The sequence below is a fragment of the Schistocerca americana genome, chromosome 5 (assembly GCF_021461395.2).
Source record: "Schistocerca americana isolate TAMUIC-IGC-003095 chromosome 5, iqSchAmer2.1, whole genome shotgun sequence".
Classification (NCBI taxonomy): Eukaryota; Metazoa; Arthropoda; class Insecta; order Orthoptera; family Acrididae; genus Schistocerca; species Schistocerca americana.
Window position 1 is genome coordinate 440,307,254 of NC_060123.1, and position 6,000 is coordinate 440,313,253.

Consider the following 6,000-nt stretch of genomic DNA (forward strand, 5'->3'; position numbering starts at 1 on the left):
AAACTTAAACTGTGCGACTTTAGAACTTCGACCTGCCTTTGACCTGTATCCCTCCTTAGAATTCCTCCTTACTCCCTCTCACCCCCCACCCCCCTTTTCTTTCTTTGTTCTCAGAACATAAGTGCGTGACTGAATTCTCAAAACCGCACGAAAATGTTCTTAGAATATAAATCACTCATCTGAAAAACAGTAGTATGAGGCATTCACATGCGAAACTACGCTTCTTACTGCAAAAGACATTTAAATCATGAACTATTCAAAGTGAAAGAGAGGTACTTTGGTAACGCGAAGTAACATTTTATCGATATAATAAGACCGGAAACACACTTATTTCAATGTCGTGACTTATGTGCAGTGAGTCCAAAAAGTATTCGTCTAGTTGTAATTTTTTAAAAAAAGTAAGTAAATGTCACGTGAAAGGAAGGGAACATAAAATGTGAACATCCAGTCATATGCAACGAACCTTGGTAAGTCATTTTTATTGATGGACAATGAAATAAATACATCTATAGCGATATGCAGATTTCACAAAATGGAGAATTTATTCAAGGTCTACTTCAAAAAGTATATTTTTTAATTTACAATCTGAAAAAATGATTTCAAAAACAAAAATTAAGATTTAGTTTCCCTTTGCAGCTATTACTGCTTGTAGTCGTCTGGGCAACGACTGACCAAGTTTTCCGTAAGAAAATGGTTCAAATGGTTCTGAGCACTATGGTACTTAACATCTATGGTCATCAGTCCCCTAGAACTTAGAACTACTTAAATCTAACTAACCTAAGGACATCACACAACGCCCAGTCATCACGAGGCAGAGAAAATCCCTGACCCCGCCGGGAATCGAACCCGGGAACCCGGGCGTGGGAAGCGAGGACGCTACCGCACGACCACGAGCTGCAGACTTTCCGTAAGAGAGGCTGGAATTTTGTCCCATGCACATTGAAGTGCTTCTTTTTGGTCTCTCTTGTTAGAAATGTGTCTTCTCCTGATGCTATCTTCCAGTACGTTCCAAAGGTGTTCAATAGGATTAATGTGTGGGCTCTGAGGAGGAGTGTTGAAACATGTAATTTCCTTGCAGACCTAATTTTTCGGCGCTAGGATTTAGATTGTCCTTTAAAATGTTGAAATACATGTGGTGATCCATTGTACCTTCTATGAAATGTAATTTACCAACACCTGCAGCACTCATACAGCCCTACAGCATCAGGGAGCCACCACTGTGTTTAACCGTTGGCACAAGTTGAGTGGCAACATCTCCGCATTCATCCTACGCCACACCATTCGCCTGCCATCCGACCCGAATACGTTATATTTACTCTCATCAGAAAATATTACTCTATTCCAAAAGTCTTCCTCTTTGACTCTATGTTCCATCGCAAAATGAAGACGTTTCTTTCGATTCTGTTCTCTGGCCCAAAATTTCTTACGCGCTACCCGGCTGGGATACCCATACGTTTTGATGGTACTTCTGGTTGTATTAGGATATACCTTCTTTCCCCTAGACTCTAACTCCCCAGCCAACTTAGGAACTCTGATTTTAGGTTTCCCTCACTATGAATCTCACGTCTGCATCAGTCAAAGTGTGAGGGCGTCCGGTACGTGGTTGGTTTCTTAATGATTTTGTTGCGCAAAATCGATCTATTATCGACTGGACCGTCGATCTAGATGTACCAAATACTTTACCAATCTCGTAAGAAGTTTGCACTCATTATTAAGCGCAGAATAAGTTTCCTTTAAGCTAGGCGCAAATTGAGAAGCGTATAGCGCGTGTGGCGCGACGCAACCCAGCGCGTGTTTTTGTAACATCACAGGTTCAAATGGGGCCGCGCAAATTGCGACGCGACGCGACTGGGACGCGACACGCGCCTGCGCCAGATCGCGCGGCGTTGTGGTTGAGGCACAGTTTCTCGCGCAGCGCGTCGCCATATGCTCACATCGGAACGGCGCATGTGAGCAGTGGTAATATTGCCCATACGATAAATTTTGCCTTACTGTGTACTGAATTTTATTGCCTTTGGGTAGTGTTTCGTTTTTCGCCATTTAAACGCTCCAGCTTTCTTCGTTAGCACGTTATACTTTTCTGTTATTTATATGTGCATAGTTTTGTTTTGTTTTTCTTCTGTCAAGAAAAATGTATACTTCAGTAACTGATGAGCCATTGGCCGCTGGAATTGCACCATATGCCTCCGCGATGTTTTCAGATCGCAAGAAGGGACAGAGAGTAGTGAATAAGAAAGCAAGGAATATTATAAAATCATGTGATTAAGAATCAAGGCAGGAAAGTAAAGCAAGGTTATCTTCTCGCTGCCTAGTAAGCTAGCGTATCTGTACGATCTGTTACAAAAATTTAGAAAGGGATATTCTCCACAGGTGTGATCCCTTTGTGCATCTGGTAAAAAGCGTCCAAGATCTGAAGTATAGAAGTTTCACTGTGATTACTCTGATATGGATGTAATAATGTAATACGACACACTGTACTACATGCATGTGAACAACATAATTCCACTGCAAGCTAGAAACAGTCGAAAAGCAGTCACAAATAACAATGTTTTAATTGGTTCACCGTGAGGAGAAAAAGCATTTCAATTGTTGCATGGACATTATCAGCATTAATGAACTAATTATACAACAACAGGTTACACAAATGAAGAAAATGGTCGGTATTGTTACTAAAGTAGGAATATCCTAAAAGAGTGTTATGATTAGACATATTTAATTTGTTGAAATGTGCTGCTGACAAAGGCAGATCTACTTTCACGACAATGTTTTTCGAACTCCATCTCACAAGGCACACAGGCTAGCTTGTGCATTCCTGTCGCGCGCATTATCCTTCGCTGCTGACAATACACTGACCGTTGTGTTGTGCGACAGATCAATTGTTTATTTTTCTCAATAACAACTATTTTATTCGCGATCACGCGTTGTCAGTTTGGCAAGCCCTAGGTGAGTAAACAGTCAGTATCTGGCATGTGCCTATCATTCCGCCTGAAGGAACGCTCGTCATTATTTTAATACTGCTCAGATCAAGAAAAGGAATAAAAGCCTTTGGTAAGTTTCCATTCCAGTCGCTCAGTGTTAAAAATACGATGGGTTACGGGGATTCCACCAAAATTCCAACAGAATTGCCAATCTGTTTTTGTGTGAGTTGTTAACCTTTTCTCATTCGAAGAAGCATCGCCATTTATGAGTAAAGGCCACATTTCTCTTGATGACTGGTTTAATTGTACTTCCTTTGTCACAATGTAATTTGCCAAACTCATCTCACATCAGCTATTGAGACAGAATTCCGAAACGGAGGGCCTCATTGAATAAGTAATTGGCAATCACAGAGCTCAATAGCTTACGAAAAACCTCGTAGTATCGGTTTGTAGTAACATAAAAGAAGATTTTTCGTGTTTATTTTCATACCAGGAAGCTCTTGTTTCGCTAGCTGTCGATAACTCTTAAAAAAATTACAGTCACTGGAGTGAAATAAATAAAAAAAGAAGTATAAGTAGCTATATATCGCCATAGATAAGAAAGTTCCGTGTGATTAATAATTAGCAAAACACTCTCCTCCTTGTGTGCTGTCATTCGCCTAACTTTCGTTTCGATGTCTAGAGCGGTTTAGGAGATACGAGAGATGTTGCGAGTATTTCATTCTCGCGGGCGTGAGATCGGATGTGAGCGCGCTACATGGGATCCATTTTCTCGAGATCGGAGGCAGATAGAGACCTCCTCCCACGTCTAAACAAAAATCCAGCATGTTAGCTGAATTTCATACGCAGCAACATATGGTGTAACACGCACCAAACTCAAAATCATAGCGACCCCTAATTTTCGTTGCAAACTTTTTGAGTTTTGCGTAGTGTCTTACTAAAATGTGTACATCACAATAAGAATGGTCATTAGCGAGGTGATGGGCACTTCGTCACGAAGCTGACGTGTAACGCAACAAGTAAGGCAAAAATCATATATTTTCAGAGAATAGTTTCTGTAAAATCGTTTGAGAAAGATAAGAGGTTGTGCGCGCTTCGGTTCAGTCAGCGCAGAGCGTCGCTAGTCGGCGCGTGCGAAGTATGTGTACGCGTCGCAATATGCGCTGGACCCGCGCGACCCGTGCGTGTCGCGCTGTAGTGTCGTGGCACGTCACACGTGCTATACGCTTCTCAATTTGCGTCCAGCCTTAGGTCAGCGTCGTCTCACTACCCTTACGGCCCATGGCGCTAATTGCACTGTATCGGCGCCGTTCCGAACCACAACAGACAGCAGAGTGGGGCTGCGCACGGTTGTGTGTGATTTCAGTGAAATGCTATAAGCAAAGTGTAGCAGTACAATACGCACACTTGACTGAAGCCACTTTTTTTACACATCCAACATCGCTTCTCTGTTCAAGCAGTGCAGTATAAAACTTCACACTAATTGCACTTTCGAACGATGGTATTGGTACGTCAGCGTCGTAACCCGCCTATTGCCAAGCATGTAGTAAGTTATGCAGAAAGGTAACTGTGTAGACGGAGTGAAGTCTGATGATGACGACTGTGTAACTTACTTTTAATATACAACTTATCGCAACTTTCCCTCTGAAATTTTAATTGCACTCATGGGATGATTTCGCCTTATGATGCGGATGTACACTTTTGAAACTCTGAACTCACAGCCGAACAGTCCAAAGTACGGCCTTCTACTGCAGCTGTAGGATCCACACAACCAAAGTACTTGTTAGTGCATGTACAACATGCCACCGTTGAGTGGCACTAGCGGGCAACAGCTGCGTTTTCCATGCATATGTCTCATAATGATGCTTTGGGACCAGCGATTTATATTCTACGCACTTTTGCGTGCTTCTTTGAGCGTTCGAGGTCAGGTACTTTCATTGTCAGAAATAGGTGTTGTACCTATTTCAGCTGTTATTTCTAATCAAGGCACAAAATTAAGAGCGTAGCCAGCAAACGCCAGTGTAGGCAGTTCTTTCTCTCTCCACCCACTAATTTCCCCCAATCCCTGCGAAAAAAATCTTTGCAAAACGAACTCACTTCCTGCTCTGTCAAATACACAGCCGTATAAATTCAGTGTCAGATTAAAGTAAACTAAAAACTATAACGTGTAATGGAGATGACTAAGTGTACCCAGGGACATTTTTCGTGAAGTAGTAAATCTATTTCATTGTTCACCTCGAAACTTAACATAGGGCTACCCTCCCCCCCTCCCCCCCCTCCCTCCCCAGTTTGATCAATATTTCAGCACTGCCCCAGCACTAATCCACGGCTCTTTCTTGGAAGTATGGAGATGGAAAGTATTACAATGCTTGGGGCACGACGTTTTAGGAAGCTAAGAACAGTATAGCGTAACATCCTGTCGACGACATGGGTTTTAGAGATGGGGCACATGTTTGTATTGGGAAAGGAGAGGCACGGAAGCCGGCAGTGCCCGTTTCAAATAAAACATCCTGGCATTTGTCTTAAGCGTTTTACCGGAAGAAAACTAAATTTACCTGACGGGATCCTTTGTGCTCCCAAATTCCGAGTCCAGTACTTCACTACAGCGACACCTCTCTCGGTAAAACAGGAAGTGAAACGGCGATATAGGCTCAGTTGTACTTAAAGCTACTGTTTACTGGCAGGTCCCGGGAAATGGCGGTTTGTCTACGTATGAGACATCATCCAAAACACTTGCACGGTAAATATCTGAATATGGCTCTATTGTTTTGGATCCACATGAGCGAGCATCGCCCGAGTATACAATAAAATGGCGGAGTAAGTAGTCACACCCTTATCTGATTCTCGCTTGAACGTAACAGAAATATTTACATGCATCTTGCGAGAACCGACCTAGGAGAGATATTTTTTAAATAAGGTCCAGTTTAATATATGACGAATAATACTATTAACATCGTTAATATACACTTTCTTCCATATTCTATAGACTTATAGCCGGCCGCGGTGGTCTCGCGGTTCTAGGCGCTCAGTCCGGAACCGCGTGACTGCTACGGTTGCAGGTTCGAATCCTGCCTCGGGCATG